This window comes from Pyrus communis, chromosome 1, assembly GCF_041283825.1.
Source record: "Pyrus communis isolate YQ-2024b chromosome 1, ASM4128382v1, whole genome shotgun sequence".
Classification (NCBI taxonomy): domain Eukaryota; kingdom Viridiplantae; phylum Streptophyta; class Magnoliopsida; order Rosales; family Rosaceae; genus Pyrus; species Pyrus communis.
The window spans coordinates 11,511,345-11,530,211 of record NC_142565.1 but is presented as its reverse complement, the minus strand read 5'-3'; the positions used below and the strand labels follow the sequence as shown (position 1 = coordinate 11,530,211).

The following is an 18,867-nucleotide window of genomic DNA, read 5'->3' as shown; positions in this document are numbered from 1 at the left end:
CGTTTCTCCGAGCGATAAATGATATACTCGTAATAACTATTCATTTGGCAATATCGGGAGTAGTTTGATTGGAAACCAAAAGAGGTATCATTAGAGCTGAAAACAGTATGCATTGGCAATTATAAAATTAATTGGAGGTATCATTAGAGCTGAAAACAGTATGCATTGGCAATTTTCTAGGCAACCAAACAAGTCCTAAAATTAATTCCTTGCACGCAATCATAAAAGTTGAAACATATTTAGATATGGTAGTAAACAGTTAACTCTTTAAGGCTTCACCAACTCCAACCAACCCCCTAAATGAAATTATTAAATTTGCTCGGATTGATGATCTAACTTCCAACAGTATTCAGCTCCCTATATGCTTCCCACATTTAATTTCTTGGGAGACAATTTTCTTCACTACGAAGTCAAATGGCAAGTCTACATGAGCTGACAAGGCAATGTGGTTACTTATTCGAATTTTTTTTCCTTCGTAAATTAGATTAGTTTACGATATTGTCTTGTCAATCTATTATTTAGGCCTTTTACAGCGAGCTGAAAAATTGAGTTTGACTCCAATTTAAAGCAGAAAATTTTGAGTTTGATTTCAATCTATTAGCAGATGCGATTTAAATTGGTTGGTCAGAGTAGTATACTCGTCTACCCAAGTTTAAAATTACCTACCATTTATTAAATCAGAGTATTTTTCAATATTGAATTGTCGAAAAGGGGAATATTTTTGCTCACCGACTCATCTATCACTGTTAGATGAGTTTAAATTTCAAGATATATGCAGTGAATAGATTCAAATTTCAAAATTTAAAGAAATATCCGTCACCAAAGTTGCACATCATCACACATTGGATTGTTATGTTGGAAAATTTTGTCATACAACAATGTTTGTCGTTGTTCAATTCAATTGATTCAGTATTCTCTATCGTTTGTATATTTCTGAACTATGTTGTGTGATTTTGAGGAGAGAGTTTCTAGCAAAAATGATAAAAATCTTATGTACAAGCTTGCTTGTGAGGAATTGAATTATATAAAGAAAGCTGTATTTGCAAGGTTTACTTTTCAAACATAAAAATCCAGGTCGACGATGGTCCCAAATATCGCATCTGAACGCATCAACATCTCTGGTCTCATAGCTATTTTTGGGTGTGGCCACCTATTTAATGCTCACTTGACCCTATAGCTAGCTAGCTGTAGGACAATTATTTTGGTGACAAAAGATACTAATCAGTTAGCGAAAAATCAATAGGAATAAATCAAATGCACAAATATCAACCGTAAATTAACCAAGCGAGAAAATTAGCGTTGATTCTTGAATTTTGGTCGAGTTGAAGCTTTGGTCTTTGATCTAAGAAACTGTGAGTATCGAGTCCCCTAAACTTGTTACTATGTGAAATAATGGTCAGCTTGGATAACTCTATTAGTATTTTCGTTAAAGCAATACTATAAGTACATAGACCAATAGGAGCTCAAAGTTCTAATGAAGTTACTCAAAAAATTATTGATTACACTGTGACAAGTTCAGAGACCATTACTCGCAAATTTTTAGTTTAAAAACCAATAATCCAATAAATTCTAATTATAGTAATAGATGTAGCCGATTACCTAGTTGCATTTCACTTTGTTTGGTTACCATTCTAAACATTTCTTTTTTTTCTACTCTGACATCTAACGCATTCAACTCTCCTCTTCCCTGTTGATTTTTATAAAAAAAAAATGATAAGAAAAGACAAAATTTCATGCAAATATTTAACACCAAAGTCCAACCCCAATCATATTTCCAGCCAAAAACATGAAAAATGGTAAATTAATTTCACTAGACCCAGCAGGGGTACAACAGTAATTGCATCCCCACCCCCCTCATTTGAAAGGCCCCGCTTAATTTCTCCCTCTCATTCCCCCACTCCAAAATATTAAATAAATCATGTGAATAACAATTTCTAACACATTACACATTCATGACATGAAAAATGTCGGATTTTGATTTTTGTATAATATTTAACTGTTAAAAGACTCAGTATTTGATAGTCCGAAATATCGAATAGATCATGTGTAACAACTTCTAACACGTTACACATTCATGACATGAAAAATTTCGGATTTTGATTTTTTTATAATATTTAACTGTTTTAGGCTATTGCGCTTCGGTTTGAAGATGCGACTACAGGACAAAGGTCTAGGGCCGAAGGGGTAGAGGAAGACCTAAGAAAACTTTGGAAGAGACTCTAAGAAAAGACTTAGAGTACTTGGATCTAACACAGGACATGACACAAGACCGAGTGCAATGACGTTTTAGGATTTATATAACCGACTCCACTTATTGGGAAAAAAACTTTGTTGTTGTTGTTGTATTTAACTGTTAAAAGACTCCAAGTATCTGATACTCTGAAATATCAATAGATCATGTGTAACAACTTCTAACACGTTACGCATTCATAACATGAAAAATGTCGGATTTTGATTTTTGTATAATATGTAACTGTTAAAAGACTCAAAGTATCCGATACTCTGAAATATCGAATAGATCATGTGTAACAACTTCTAACACGTTACGCATTCATAACATGATAAATGTCGGATTTTGATTTTTGTAAAATATTTAACGGTTAAAAGACTCAAAGTATCCAATACTTTGGAATATTGAATAAATCTTGTGAAAAAGTTCTAACATATTATATGTTCATGACATGAAAAAATTCATAAAGTGAACGACATTGTTGATATTTCATATGCTATACATATGAGTATCATTGTTAGTTTATATCTTCTGGTAAACTTCAAATTTTCGTTTACTATGGAGTTATGATCGGTACATTTTTGCTCACTATATGTTTGTGGTAATTAATATTGAGCAGAAGGCTACATGGTGCCGCCTAGCAAATCAGCCCGTCCAATTTCAAAGAACCGTCTCAAAAACCAAATAAATTGGTATTGATAGTTGTGGAGGGTAGTTTAGGTAGTAAATTTAGGTTCAAAGAGATATTGATAGTTTAAATAAAAATGATATGGGTGTAGAAAGTAAGTTGGATGTAAAGATAAGTTATATGGGTTCAAATAAAATTTTCTTAATAAATTGATATTGAATTCACCATTCACCAGCTTTAAATGTAAGGCATTCATTTATAAGTGAAGATAAAACACAACTACATCGTAGTACTAAGTGTCGTGCGAAATTAATCATAAATTAAAATCTAAATTGCTGAATTAATCAAAATTAAATATTGATATTGACTACATAATGATCAAAGATTGACAACAATACAATCATATATTGACGACATATACAACATTGGCCGTTTCAGTAACTAAAATTTGAAAAATAATCATTTTGGTCAATTTCTCAAATAAATTGACATTTAAAAACATAAGGAAAAAAAAGAGAGAAAATAATGAAACATGAGTAATGATATGAATGTAGTTTGTTTGGTTTGTTTATACTCCATTTCATCCATGTAACTTCACTTAAAATTCATAAACAATGTAGTTTCTTCAACTTACGACGTTGTTAAAACAAGAACTAGGAATAAGAATTATTCGGCCCATCCTTGTCTATCTTTAAATGATCTCTCAAAATTTAATCTTTTGTTTAATTTTTTTGATTGTTGAAATTGATTTAATTATCGTTTTACAATCATGCCGGTTCTGTTTCGGCACTCGCTGAAAGATTCGGACGATGAGGTCGTGCAGAATTTGGATCACATATTCGGCGTTGAGCCGCTGAAGATCACGAGCCCTTCAACCGATTTCGAGGTTTCGCTTACGCTTAGGGTTTTAGAGGGTTGCTGCCTGCTTCATCCGGACAGCGCGGTTTTGGCTCATCAGCACAAGGCCATTCAGGTACTCAATGTTGCTAAATAGCTTAACCAAAATCTATGGGGGTTGGATTACTGAGATGAGAATGCGGTTTTTTGTAATTTGGTTTTTGTAGGTTTTGATGAATATATTACCGACTCGCGGCGTGATTGAGCAAGGAGCTTGTTTGGATGCTTTGATTTTTATGTTGGATGCATCAGCTAATCAAATGGTAAAGCTTCAAACTTCAGTTTTGAGTCAGATTTATGGAGTTTAATTTTTGTAGAGATTTTATATAAAGTTTGATTCAATTATCTCGAAATCTCATGGAAGGACGTAAAATATGTGGATACTTAAAATACACTACGAAATCTTTCCAATTCCCTCAAATTCCTCAACTTTTTAAAATTCTTTAAAATCAATTTTTAATTGAATACATCTAGAATGTTATAAACTTCTTTAAAATTTTAATTGAATACACTCGAATTTCTAAGCATTTTAATAAACTATCTCAGAATCTTGATTAAATACACTTTGAATTTCAGAAGATAACTTAGAATCCTGAATGATCATTGAATACCTCTAGATTCTTTAAAAGAATTAAAATCCCACAAAATCACAACTGAATATACCCCTTATTATGATTGGTTTCGGAGCGGTGATGGGTTTTTTTTATGATTCGATTGTTTTCTTGTGTGTAATGTGTAGGATTTTGAGGCTTTTCATGGTATTGAGGAAGTTGTAGGGCTCATAAGGGACAAACAAGTTGATGAGAATCTCAGGTCTTGATTTATTTCTCTTTGCTTGCTTGATTCTCGTTGTCATGAGTTGTGATTTAAAGCTCTATCTGGATAAATTTTGGGGTAAATGTTAAAGTTTTGACAAAAATAGGTTTGTTCATCGGACGATTCTTAATAGAATCCCGTCTTTCCTTTTTTTTTTTTTTTCTAGGCTTTTAGTTAAGCTATGTCCTATTGCTCATTTTCATGTTTGTCAATTGAGTAACGAGGTCATCTGCTAGGAATTAATTAGACTTGAGGATTCTGAACACTGGTGTGCCTAGGCTTGGTCCTTTCTTTGCTAATATAATGCACACTGAAGAAAAACACTGTTGCTTTTGAATAGGTTGAAATTTGGAGAGTTCTTGCTGCCTCTAATTGGTCATGTAAATGGGAGGGATGGGCAACCGTTGGCAACTATACATGAATGAGGACATAAGACATCTTTTGGGTGAGAAATCTGCTTTCTTGATATGGGTAGCGAGTCAGTTTGGTTCGACTCTTGATCCGGAGCAGAGATTAACTGATCATCACATCCTAAGCTCGTCGTGTGATAGAGTCCTTAGATTTGTACTGAATTTGAACATAGAAAGCACCCTTAGGCATTTTGTTTTGTTTTTCTTTGTATTTCAATGAAATACAATCAGTAATTTGTAAGAAAATGGTTGTCTTCAATGAAATGTTTGCCTTGAAATTTTGTGCAGTATAATTTCAAAATCATACAACATTCTACGGAGTACCGTCACGGTAACTAAAATTCCTCATACGAGTCTGGAAGCCCTCGCATTAACAATAAACGAATAGTCACAAGTGAATAAAACACAAGGAACTGTTGTTGCTAAAAGTAAAAGACCCAAAATGAATAATAATATGAGAGTTTTCATGAAAAGAATTTGGGTTAAGTTTATTTTAATAAAAAAATCATGCTATAATTTTATTTAATGAAAAAAACTTAAACCGTAATGAAAAACCCTTAACTTTTAATAAAGAGGACAAAAAACTTAAATTTTAATGAAAATGACATAATTTTAATATTTTAAAATAATAATAAAAAAAAAAAAAACCTGACTAGCCTAGATGCCCGCTTCCATCACAGACACTATTTATGAAACAATACTACACTGTTTATGAAACTTAACAGTACTATAATATTTATGAAACTGAACACTATTTATAAAACTGCAGTACTATACTATTTATAAAACTAAACGGTACTACACTATTTATTGTCAAGATTTATAAACAGTGCCTAGTTCTTGGTTCACTTTTGTAAATAGTGTTTAGTTATTGGGTCCTGTTTCATAAATAGTGTATAGTAATTGGTACATTTTCATAAATAATGTCTCATTCTTGATTCAATTTTATAAATGGTTTCTCATTTTTTATCCAGTTTTATAAATAGTGTCTAGTTCTTGGTTCACTTTCATATATAATGCCTAGTTCTTGGTCATGTTTCATAAATAATGTCTAGTTTTTTGTCCAATTTCATAAATAATGTATAGTAATTGATACAGTTTCATAAATAGTGTCTCTTTCTTAGTCTAGTTTCATAAATAGTGTCTCTTTTTTGGTTCAATGTTTTATATTGAACTCTTTCAATTATTTATATTTTCTAATCAAACAAAGAACCAATTAGAACTAGAGGTAATTGAAAATTCATATGGTTCACAACTCAAAGTTTTTTTTTGGAGTACCTTATGTTATGTTAATGAACTCCACAAGTTCTCTCTAAGAAAGTAAGAATGCTTTTATTTTCTTCCGAAAAAAAAAAAAAAAAAAAAAAAAACCCTTCTCCTGCAATTTTTTTTTTTTTTTTTTTTTTTTTTAAATATGAATCCCCTTTCTCCAGCCATCAATCACTCCACATAAATATTATTATTATTTTTTTTAAAGCTGTGGCATACATTTTAAATGGATAAAAGACTCCATTGAAGGAAATACATAAGCTGGGAAAAAACACCAGCACACCAAACCAAACAAAATCTGGGAAAAAACGCTGTGCAATTGCACGCGCGTAGTTAAGTTTTTTATTTTTTTTATTTTTTATTTTTATTATTAAAATTCAAAATTTTGAAACCGTTTTCCTTAATAATATTCCAAAAGTATTGTCTCGATCAAATGACAGTGATGATTCTTCACTAACAACAATTTGGCGTAATATATGTGCATATGCATTTAAGTTGGTCAATTATTGTGTGTCTTCAAATCTAATAACTCCAAGACTAAATTTATAAAGACCCCAGTGGCGGTGGAATTATTCGAAATAGGAAAACTCTTGAGAACTTGCTGTCAATAACCTTGAAGTATCGCATGGAGCATGCATTTCCACTTGCATTGTAGAAATTTTGATTTGTTGATCCTGTTGTTCTCAACTTGTAATTTACATTGAAGTGTGATTAAGACAAATAACAAACGAAAGTGGAGAAGAATCATCTATTTTGTGGAAGTCATTCATCCTTCCTCTTATCCTTCAAAACGATTTTTGTGTTGATTGTTGCAGGCTTTGTCATTATTTTGGTGAGACGAGTCATCCTCTAATTACTACACCTACCTATAGAAAAGTAGCTGGTCCACTCACACATGTTCCATACTTGACCATTTAAGTCAATAACCTTGAACTATCGCATGGATTTCCACTTGTATCGTGGAAATTTTGGTTTGTTGGTCCCTGTTGTTCTCAACTTGTAATTTACTTTGAAGCGTGATTAAGACAAATGACAAACGAAAGTGGAGAAGAATCATCTATTTTGTGGGAGTCATTCATCCTTCCTCATATCCTCCAAAACGACTTTTGACGGTTTGCAACTTGTTTGGAAAATAAATGTGAATTTGTCTCTCAAGAGTTGAGGTGTTTTCTGTGTATTTTAGCCTGGTCCAAATAATGTGAATTACACAATCTAACTGTTTGCAACTTGTTTGGAAAATAAATGTAATTTTGTTCTCTCAAGAGTTAAGACGGTTTCCGTATTTTTAGCTTGGTCCAAATAACGTGAATTACGCGCATATATGTTGTTTTCTAATTCCACAAAAACAAAAAGACTTCTAAAACGTAAACAGAACGAAACAACCAACGCAGAATTGTGTTGATTGTTGCAGACTTTGTCATTGTTTTGGAGTGACAAGTCATCCTCTAATTACTACACCTACCTACAAAAAAGTAGCTGGTCCACTCACACATGTTCCATACTTGACCATTTAAGTCAATAACCTTGAACTATCGCATGGATTTCCACTTGCATCGTAGAAATTTTGGTTTGTTAGTCCTGTTGTTCTCAACTTGTAATTTACTTTGAAGCGTAATTAAGATAAATGACAAACAAAAGTGGAGAAGAATCATCTATTTTGTGGGAGTCATTCATCCTTCCTTTTATCCTCCAAAACGACTTTTGACAGTTTGCAACTTGTTTGGAAAATAAATGTGAATTTGTCTCTCAAGAGTTGAGGCGTTTTCCCTGTATTTTAGTCTGGTCCAAATAATGTGAATTACGCATTCTGATGGTTTGCAACTTGTTTGGAAAATAAATGTAAATTTGTTCTCTCAAGAGTTGAGACGGTTTCTGCATTTTTTAGCTTGGTCCAAATAACTTAAATTACGCGCATATATGTTGTTTTCTAATTCCACAAAAAACCAAAAGACTTCTAAAACGTAAACAAAACGAAACAATCAACGCGTAATTGTGTTGATTGTTGCAGGCTTTGTCATTATTTTGGAGAGACGAGTCATCCTCTAATTACTACACCTACCTACAGAAAAGTAGCTGGTCCACTCACACGTGTTCCATACTTGACCATTTGAGTCAAGACAACTCAGCGTGTGGATTGTATTGTGAACTATTACGTACTCACCCAGCCTTATAAAACACTCGTAGCTTTCCTTGTGCTCCTAAATCAATTCTGATTGTACACTTCTTCTTCATTCTTCAATCGTCTTTGCCTTGATTTTGTTAAATTAAGATGGAGAATGACGGAATCATGTGCTTGAAGAAACTCTTTCATACTTCCATTGTGGTGCTACTTTTTCTACAATGTTTCAACCCTTCCCTATCCTCTGGACTCTATAATGTTTCTGTCGATTTCAGAGCAATTAGCCATCGGGTGGTGACGAGGTGCATAGAGAGTGAAAGGGAAGCACTCCTTGCTTTCAAACAAGGCCTGGTGGATGACTATGATCTCCTCTCCTCGTGGGGAAGAGAAGAACACAAGCAAGATTGTTGCCAATGGCTTGGCGTCCACTGCAGCAATCGAACCAACCATGTTACTCAACTTCATCTTGGATGGTCTTATTTGGATCAAGCTTACGCACTTCAACAGAAAGGACGCCCACAGCATATCTCTTATTATTTGCAAGGTAAGATGATGAGTCCCAAACTGATTAAGTTGAAGCATTTGAAATATTTGGACCTTTCACGGATTAACTTCAATGGAAGCCAAGTTCCAGATTTCATTGGGTCTCTTTCCAACTTAAGGCACCTCGATCTCTCTTATGCTTCTTTTGGTGGTCGATTTCCAACTCAGATCGGAAACCTTACCCACTTGCAATATCTCAATCTCATATACAATTACTTTGCTAATGTAGAAGATCTGAATTCATGGCTGCCTCATCTTTCTGCTTTAACATATTTGGACCTGAGTGGAAGCAATCTCAGTAATGTTCCTGACTGGATGGAAGCAGTTAATAAGCTCCCCAAACTTACAAACTTGTCTTTGTCTGATTGCAGTCTTCCTTCTCCTCTAATTCATTCCAGTACTCTTTTTAACAAAAATTCTTCTAGATCTCTTGCTCATGTTGACCTCAGTTCCAACCAACTCACTTCTTCCATACTTCTTTGGTTGTCCAAATACAATGCTAGCCTTGGTTATCTTGATCTCAGATCCAATAACTTTGCTAATGTAGAAAATATGAATTCATGGCTGCCTCATCTTTCTGCTTTAACATATTTGCACCTGAGTTACACCAATCTCAGTAATGTTCCAGACTGGATGGAAGCGGTTAATAAGCTCCCTAAACTTACAAACTTGTCTCTGTCTTCTTGTAGTCTTCCATCTCCTCTAATTCATTCCAGTACTCTTTTTAACATAAATTCTTCTAAATCTCTTGCTCATGTTGATCTCAGTGACAACCAACTCCCATTTTCTTCATCTTCTTCCATATTTGTGTGGTTATCCAAATACAAAGCCAGCCTTGTTTATCTTGACCTCTCTTACAACCCAATTGAAGGAGGGATTCCGCAATCTTTTTCCGGGTTATGTAATCTACAAGAATTGCGCCTTTCCAACAACACTCTGAGTGGACAACTTTCCTGGTTGGTTCAAATATTAATGTCTGCATGCCCTGATCAGAACTCATTAAAGACTCTGTACCTCTCATCCAATCATCTTTCTGGATCAATTCCTAATCTCACAAACTTTTCATCATTGCAAGAATTATATCTCGATGACAATCATTTGAGTGGAACAGTACCTGAAAGCATTGGGCATATGTCTAGACTCGAGAGTATCTACCTTGGTATGAATGCTTTGGAAGGTGTGGTTTCGGAAAGCCACTTCTCCAATCTCTCCAAACTAAGGGATTTGGATCTATCCTCGACCTCACTATCTTTGAGCTTCAGTTCTAATTGGACTCCTCCTTTCCAATTGGATTCGATATCTTTGAGCTCTTGCATGGTGGGTCCGCACTTTCCAAAATGGCTTCAAACTCAGAAAAGTTATACGGCACTTGATATTTCTAATGCAACAATTTCTGATATCCTTCCAAGTTGGTTTTGGAGCCTTTTGTCTCATCAGGATTCTGATATTTTTATAGATCTTTCCAACAACCAAATTAGAGGAACAATTCCAAATTCAAGATTTGAGTTTCCCTCATCTTCCCTTAGTCAAGTGAATTTGAGTTGGAATCGATTGGAAGGTCCAGTCCCTTCATTCCTTTCCACAGTGATATCTCTAGATCTCTCCAACAATAATAAGCTTTCAGGGTTAATTTCTTTCATGTGTCCAAAGACTCCGAACAAGGTTAGTCATTTATCCTTTCTTGATCTCTCAAGCAACAATTTGCAGGAACAACTTCCTAATTGTTGGACACGTTTTGAAAATCTTGTCTTTCTTGATTTGAGTGATAATGCTCTTTTTGGGAAAATTCCTACCACAATGGGTTCTTTACCTTCTATTCAAACGCTGAAGTTAAACAAGAATGGGTTTGTGGGGGAATTGCCTTCATCTTTGAAGAACTTGACCACACTTAGCGTTTTTGATGTTGGAGAAAATAACTTATCAGGTTTGATACCTGAATGGTTAGGGGTTGGACTTCCAAATTTTGTTATCCTTATCCTTCGTTCTAATCATTTCTATGGAAGCATTCCACTACAATTGTGTAATATGAGAGACATTCAAATTCTAGATTTTTCAATGAATAACATCTCTGGAAATATACCCAAATGCATCAACAATTTGACTAATTTGGCTCAAAAAGGAAGTTCAAGTATAACTATCCTTCATTCCCATCTGTTCTCATATGGCGGACTAAATTATTTGGAGGAAGCATCCTTGATATGGAAAGGCAGAATGTCCAAATACCAAAGTACTTTGGGGCTGGTAAAGTGTATTCATCTGTCAAGTAACCAATTAACGGGGGAGATTCCTAGGGAAATCACTGATCTTGTGGGGTTGGTTTCTTTAAACCTGTCAAGAAACAATTTAACAGGTCAAATAACTCCAACGATCGGGAAGTTGGAGTCCTTAGAGTCCCTTGATCTGTCAAGAAATCACATATATGGCGGAATACCAACAAGCCTTTTTCAAATATATGGTCTTGGTGATTTGGACTTGTCAAACAACAACCTGTCTGGAAAAATTCCAATGGGGACTCAGCTCCAAACCTATGATTCATCTGATTTTGCTGGAAATCCTCTGCTTTGTGGAATTCCACTTCAACAGTTGTGCTCTCCTGAGGAAACAAGTCCAGAGGAGCAACCAATGTTTAGGGATCAAGTTAAAGAGAATGATGGGCTTATAACAACAGGATTTTACTTGAGTTTGGCGCTTGGTTTTGTTGTTGGATTTTGGGGAGTTTGTGGGAGTTTGATATTCATCAAGTCATGGCGATACACATACTACAAGTTCTTGAACTCTGTGTACGATTGGCTTTATGTGAGGGTGGCGTTGATCAAGCGATGAAGATTGATGGGCAAACTGTAAGTACTCTTCCACATAATGAATAATATTTTTGCAGTTTTGAGTCTATTAATACTATTGGCTAAGTGCACTTTTACATAGAAAACTGAGTATAATGATAAGGCATCATTGCCATCATGGTTAATATCATTTTGGTCTCTACAATTGTCTTTAAATTATGACTAATATATGTTGTGGTTTTTTTAATCTTTTTAGCTCGTGCATCTACCGTTGGTAAGCAATGCACCCCTTAAACTGGAGAAGAAGGAGATTGAGGAGTGCAATTTGAAGTTATAATTTAGTGAAAGTGTTGTGTTTAATTTAGTGGCCTTTTTGTTTTTGCAATGACGTTACTTATATTATCTTTGAGGGGTTAATTAGGTTCTTTTCATCCTCTTTTACAAAGTGTACCAGTTGATCATTTTCAATAAATTTCCTTGAGAAACTTGTAAGAACTTATTAATCAAGTTACAGAGAGAACAAGCAGACAGATAATTCAATCACTGTATCTCAAATCATCAATGTTAATTCTTTACGGTTCAAGCATGCAAATATTCAAATTGAACAAAAGGGTGTAGTAAAAAATCATTTATTAATATCCATGCTTGTATAACTTCAAGTGCAGTTGCGAAGTCTCTGAACACAGCAACTAGTGGCCTTGCGAACATATAAGTTACTAATTTCAATACAAAATTTGTTGTATAAACACGAAAAGAAAAGCAATGAAATTTCAACGTAATTAACAAAACACCACAAATTGACCAAAAAACACAAGCATGAGCTCTAAAAAGGTTTTAGAGGCTATTTACAGCGACCGTATTCTTTATACCGACACCAAACTTTAAGTTCATGTGGAAGTCTATTTATATGTCGAGTAACACACTAATCTCTAAATATTTTTTTTACAAATAGTGTGCAAATTTCTTTCTTTCAATCTGTTGTATGCTCATGACGTGATAAACATATTAAAAGTTTACGATTTAATATGATTACTCACTCCCAAATGTGATTGTTATTCTATGAATTCGCTAAAATTTAAGATTGTGTGTACTATTGTTTTTAATACCTTTTGATTAGTAATACAAAATTGAATATGAGATCTTCCTTTAAGTAATATCTTAAACTGCTTACGATATACGTCATAAGCAACCATGCTTACAAACTTAAGCACCCTTAGAAACAACATGCATTAATCCACAACGATTTTTAATCTTACTCAAGGCTCCAAATACGCTTGTGTATCACATAATTTGAAATGTACAATTTAATTACGATGTATTTGGATTGCACATTTCAAATCTTGTGACACACAAGTGTGAATGTTTTAGATTGATGACCTTTACTCATCTAATGAGATATAAACTTATTTCGTTCCAAGTGAGTAATTAAGTAAAAATAGTACTCATGTGACCAGCAGGCAACAATGATGTGAGACATCCTATATGCATGCAATGGCTAAACTTACTTACAAAACTCAACCGAAACGTCGTCGTCGTCTGTTAGCTGTGTGAGGACCAAAAGCGTGGTCGTTTTGATCAGAACATTTCCGGGGCAAAAAGCAGAGGACAGCGATTGAAATTCCAAAGAGTGAGAGTAAAAGACTGGGCCGATGTACAAGAAGAAGCCGCTATGGGGCGAGGGAATAACACCGAAGGCCTCGTCGGAATCTGAACCAGACCACCGTCCACCGCCGTAGGCGATCCGGCCAACTTGTTGACTTGCAAAGAGTCTATAGCGAGGTCACGCTCGCGCTCCGGAGCGGCCTCCGCGACGTTCCTCCGAGTTCTCGTTCCTCAGCATCCGCGGCCTTCTCAACTTCCTCCGATCGGTCGCCGAGTCCGATTCCACCATCAACCTCTTCTCTCAGACGCAATCGCTCCTCGAGCTTCAAGGTAACCAGAAAATTACAAAATTCCTAGTTTCTGCTTAATTTTTTGCTTAATTTTCTAATTGTTGAAAATGATTTAATTATTGTTTTATAGCGGTGCCCATTCTGTTTCGGCACTCGCTAAAAGATTCGGACGATGAGATCGTGTGTAATTTGGATCACATATTCGGCGTGGAGCCTCTGAAGATCACGAGCCCGTCAACCGATTCCCGGGTCCCGCATGCGCTTAGGCTTTTTAAGAGTATATTAGTACTTTTATATTAATTTTTGGTTAAAAATTATCATAAACTTAAAAATGTGGCCATAATTCTATATGGTATCAAATTTTGGTTATTTTTCCAAATTTCCTGGTGTGCCTAGGTTGGATCCTTTCTTTGCTAATATAATACACGCTCAAGAAAACACATGCTGCTTTTGATTAGGTTGAAATGTGGAGAGTTCTTGCTGTTGCTCATTGTTCATGTAAATGGGAGGGATACGCCCCCATTGGCAACTGTACATGAGGACATAAGACGTCTTTTGGGTGAGAAATCTGCTTCCTTGATATGGGCAGCCAGTCAGTTTGGTTCAACTCTTGATCCGAAGCAAAGACTAACTGCATCCAAGCTCTCCTTGTGATAGCTTTTCAATGAATGTGAACATAGAAAGCACCCTAGGCATTTTGTTTTGTATTTCAATGAAATAAACAATCAGTAATTTGTAAGAAAATATTTTACCCAAAACCAAAATGAAATTAAAAATATAATGCAGAGCACCCATCTCAACGTGTAAAGACATGATTGCAAAACCAGTTCACCTTCCAAAGCCAAACAAAAAAGAGAAGTAAATTGTATATTCCACATATATATTAACAATTGAGAGAGAGAGAGAGCAGGAGAGAAATTACAATGACAATAACATGAAAGCTTGGAAATTTAAAGAAATACACTTATATGAACCACTTCAATTTGTTCTTTCACAGTTGTTGAGTAAAAGAGTAAGTTTAGATCATGATGAAAATTGTAAATTATTACATCAATGGAGGTTTCATAAGTGGACCTAAGTAAAAAACACCAAAAGAGAAAGAAAATGCCACATTTTCTTCCTCACAAAAGTTCAAAAAATATTTAACCTTGAAGAAAAAGGGCATTTTTCTATCCTTCTGTGAGAGACCTTCTCTCCTCTATGAGAGTTTTCTTTCCCCCTTTGGTGAGGGTCTTCATCTTGCCCACCTTCTCTAGGGCCAACTCCAGCTTTGGCTAGAGTCGGTTGCCACTTTTCCTTTTCTTCTTTTATTTTCTTCTCTTCTCCACTTCTCTGCTGTGTACTTCTCTTCTCTTTTTTTTTCTTCTATGACTTCCTCCTCCTGTTTTGTTTCTCAATTTGTTTTCTGTCTCTTACCCCGCTGGTATGCCTTGTTCTTGTTCATCCTTGGTTTGATTTTCAGCCATGTTTCCTATTGAGATTGTGTGTAGAGCTCTAATGGCTCGTGTGTTTCCAACACCACCACTTTCTCGTTTCTATTTGCCTTTTTTGGCAGTGACTTCACGGACTTCATCTTGATAGTTGGCTTCTTTGTCTTTGTTGTTGCTATCCTTACTCTATGGTTGTGCTCGCGGAGCAGATCGAAATTCGCTAGTGCATTTGATGAGGTGTTGCTTGGTTGTGGGTGAGGATTGGAGTAGATCGGAATTCTCTGTGGTGGCGGAAGCAGTGGAACTTTCTAGTTGCTATCTGTTGTGTTTTGCCTTTTGGGCCGACTCTGTTTGTTTGGCCCTTTTGTTTTTCTGTTTGTGTTTGGCCCCTTTTGCTTGTTTATAAGTTAGTTTTGGGCCTGTGGGTTTTCTTTGTTTGTGTTGCTTTTCGGTGTTTAATAAAAAACTTGCTTTCCAAAAATAAAAATAAAAAATAAAAAATAAAAAAAATAAAATAATAAAAGAGAAACAATTCACCAACCTGCAAACTGTAAACAATATTCACAATTCACCAAAGTAATACTTCCAGTATTCCACCAACAAGCAGGGATCCATTAGAATTTACAAGCATCAAAAGATAGCCATTCGCAAACTAAAATGATTAACTCTTCATCATAATTGGTAAAAAAAAAAAAACTTATGGACTTTCAATAATCACTGTTTTGATCCAAATTAAACAGTTGGACCTGTTCAAGCCCAACGTCTCACTTAACTCATGATTTTGTTGTTGGGTATTTATTTTAACAGAAATAAACAGGAAACTGCCCAAAAACACTTTTGACGCGGCATAAATGGGCAGCAAGACTAAAAAGGATGAGTAATGATATTCATATTATATTTTTGTACCATATTTTCATACCACTTTACGTGGTATTTGATATGGACAGCCACATTATTTGAATTAATCATATTTTAAAATTTAGTTTATTATTTAATAAACTAATAACTAAGAAAAATAAGTTAATTAAATAATGATTGTGGTATACGAGGAGTCTTTCTCATTCATTTCCTTGGGTTTTGCAATTTTTTTGAATGATGTGGCTGTCCACATCATATACCACCTAAGGTGGTGTAAAAATATGGTATAAATAGCATTACTCAAAAAGGATTACTCAGTCGAGTTTTTTTTTTTATAGGAAAAGTGCTTTTCAACGACAAAATCTATATATCCAAGAGGATCAAATGTATTCAAGTGGGAGCTCATCCTGTGACAAATATTACATCAGCCACTTGAATGAAAGGAAATGAACCGAGTTTAAATTACTTAATTCTGAATGAAGAAAGTTTTTATAAAAAACATCAAAAGAAGTAGAGAAAATGACACCCAATTCATTACAAATTCTGTTATAAAAAAATTAAAATTAAACTCGTCATTCGCAAGTCGAAAGTATAACCAAATATCTTTTTAACTGAATAGTTTTTTTACTGCCAACTAGAATTCTCCTTTTCAATTGAAATACGTACGATTGAGGTCCTAGCAAGACTCGCAATAGGGGTGGGCATAAAAACCGCAAAATCGCATCGAACTATAAGAAAAAAAACCGAAAAAAACTGTGTTGACCGGAAAAGTCAACTTTGAGTGAAAAACCGAACCGAACCGTTCAAACCGGTTCCGGTTTCGAATGACCAAGAACCGGCCAAACCGAACCGTTTTATTAATAATAAATAAATAAATTATATATACACACACATGTCATGGTATAATAGGTTGAAAAATAGGTTGAAAATTGTGTACAGGAGCTACTGCTTCTTGCTTGCTCTCTGAAGTCTGAAAACCTGCAATTTGCTTCATCATTTTTTTGTTTGTTGACTGATTGACCAGTGCATATGTATTTTAGTTGTCTCTTTTTGTTGACTTTGTGCCACTAACAAAGACATTTGCATTAAAAAAGATGTGTTGTATGCAACTTTATGTAATCAATTTTAGAAGATGTATTTGAATGCATAATGATTTGGTGTTCAAATAATTTATTATTAGGAACTGTAAACCGGCAAGAACCGAATCGGAACCGGTGTAGACCGAACCGTAATGTTCTAGTAATAAATTTAAGTGGAACCGCACCGAATCGAACCGTTAATATATTTCGGTTTCGGTTCCAATTTAGAGGTGGAACCGCACCGAACTGCACCGTGCCCACCCCTAACTCGCAAGGTACCTGACGTTCTCGCTCTTTAAGAAAAATTTGAAATTGTTGATTAAACCAACATGGAGAACTCAAACCACAAATGACTCTTCCCACCATTATCTCATTAGACTTTTCTTTCCCATTTTACCCCTCATGTCAAGTTTCACTTTTATTTTCCAATTGAGCTCCTCATCTACTTCTTGTAGTTGATGTATAATGTATTTAGTATTTGACTAGTTCCTTTCAAATAGTGTTTTTATTTTTTTTAACTATATCAGAATGACAGAATAGGGTGGCAGAATCTTGAAACTAGCTATAGTGGATGTTGATACCAAAGTCTAAGCATTGAGGTAAAACATCACTTACAAAGTCGCAACTTATATGAAATGGGTTAAATATCACGCAATGTCTTGATCCATAAACGAATGACATGTGTTGAAAAAAATTACTTATCATTCTTTTGCTGAAACGAGACGTCATGGTGGCAATGAATCCATTCTATGTATTAGAGCATTAGATCTTCATCGACTCAACTTCCTCGTCACAATCTTCAACATTTGATTTTAAATCAATACTGAAGCCCATACTTATACTTATACCTTTATTAAACGAAAAAAAAGAAAAAAAAAAGAATTAGAATTGTAAATCAATTAAGTTAGATATTAGCACTCTAGAAATCTGTACAACAAACAAGCATCATGATATAATGTGAAAATTGTATTTGTTGAAGAAGTTATTTCCTCATTCATTGAGTCTAAATAAAATATATATAATTACAAGTGAGGCTGTAGATCGCTAAGGCTTATCAAATCTCACAATGGACTATCATCATACATTTATCTCAAAGTAAAGCATTATGATCACAACATCAAGTATAGTTTCACTAGAACTGTACTTGACTTAAAACAAATAATGAAATTTGTCCCACAACAGTTCCCAGATGAGATTGACCAAGCTTCTGCTTCACTGCAATTTTCCCTTTTCAGTCCCAGAAAGAGTTGTAATTTTGGTTAAGTGATCGACGATAAGAACATGACTGATGGGCATTGAAGTTAAAGGGGTAAAATAGGAAAGAAATGTCCGATGAGATAATGGAGGGAAAAATCATTGATGATGGGATAAAAATACCAAATGCCTAGCGAGTCTTGCAAGCAATTCTCATAGCTTCAAACTCATAATTTGGATCGTAATCTTTGGATTGAGCTTGGGTGGTAGACTAAGAGAACTCAGTGGTTTACTCCCCGAATAAATTGTTAATTTTCTACGCCCCTCATATGAAGTCATGATAGAGAACTCAGTGGTTGACTCCCCCAATAAATTGTTCATTTTCTATGCCCCATACAAAGTCATGATTGCTAGATATATAGTCTTTGTAGCGTGTTGATCTTTGGTCTTTGTAAAGTTATTACTCTAGTTTTTCCAAGCAATATAAAGTATAAGACACTCTATAGTTTGAAATACATGCAATAATGCCTAACACCATTCACTGTCTTTTCTTTAGTCTATGATAATGTTAGTTCATTCTGATTCAAATTCTGAACATATATCAAAAGAACAAAAAACTAAAAAACATGAACTTTCTTTTCCTTTTTCCTACTTACATAAAACCAGTATGCATAGTCTTGTTGGATGGGCAATTGGGCATATGCCTCCTTGTGGATTGCAGC

At 34.7% G+C, this 18,867-nt stretch overlaps 1 long non-coding RNA gene, 1 other non-coding gene and 2 pseudogenes across 4 annotated transcripts; 3 read left to right on the top strand and 1 right to left on the bottom strand.

Annotated features, from left to right (window-relative positions):
• Nucleotides 1–3,297: 3,297 nt before the first annotated feature.
• Nucleotides 3,298–5,259, top strand: LOC137719803 (uncharacterized). Its single transcript, XR_015964458.1, has 4 exons — nt 3,298–3,831; nt 3,923–4,018; nt 4,495–4,568; nt 4,912–5,259. It is a non-coding gene; the product is annotated as an uncharacterized LOC137719803 (transcript).
• A 3,191-nt stretch (nt 5,260–8,450) lies between these two features.
• On the bottom strand, nt 8,451–13,330 carry LOC148699160 (uncharacterized). The gene is made up of 2 exons (XR_015964519.1): nt 13,202–13,330; nt 8,451–12,389 (listed from the first exon to the last, which is right to left on the bottom strand). It is a non-coding gene; the product is annotated as an uncharacterized LOC148699160 (long non-coding RNA).
• LOC148699161 (receptor-like protein EIX2) lies at nt 10,681–12,177 on the top strand (annotated as a pseudogene). The gene is made up of 2 exons (XR_015964452.1): nt 10,681–11,752; nt 11,949–12,177. The product of XR_015964452.1 is annotated as a receptor-like protein EIX2 (transcript).
• On the top strand, nt 13,053–14,294 carry LOC148699159 (uncharacterized; annotated as a pseudogene). Its single transcript, XR_015964460.1, has 3 exons — nt 13,053–13,624; nt 13,715–13,861; nt 14,043–14,294. The product of XR_015964460.1 is annotated as an uncharacterized LOC148699159 (transcript).
• Nucleotides 14,295–18,867: the final 4,573 nt, after the last annotated feature.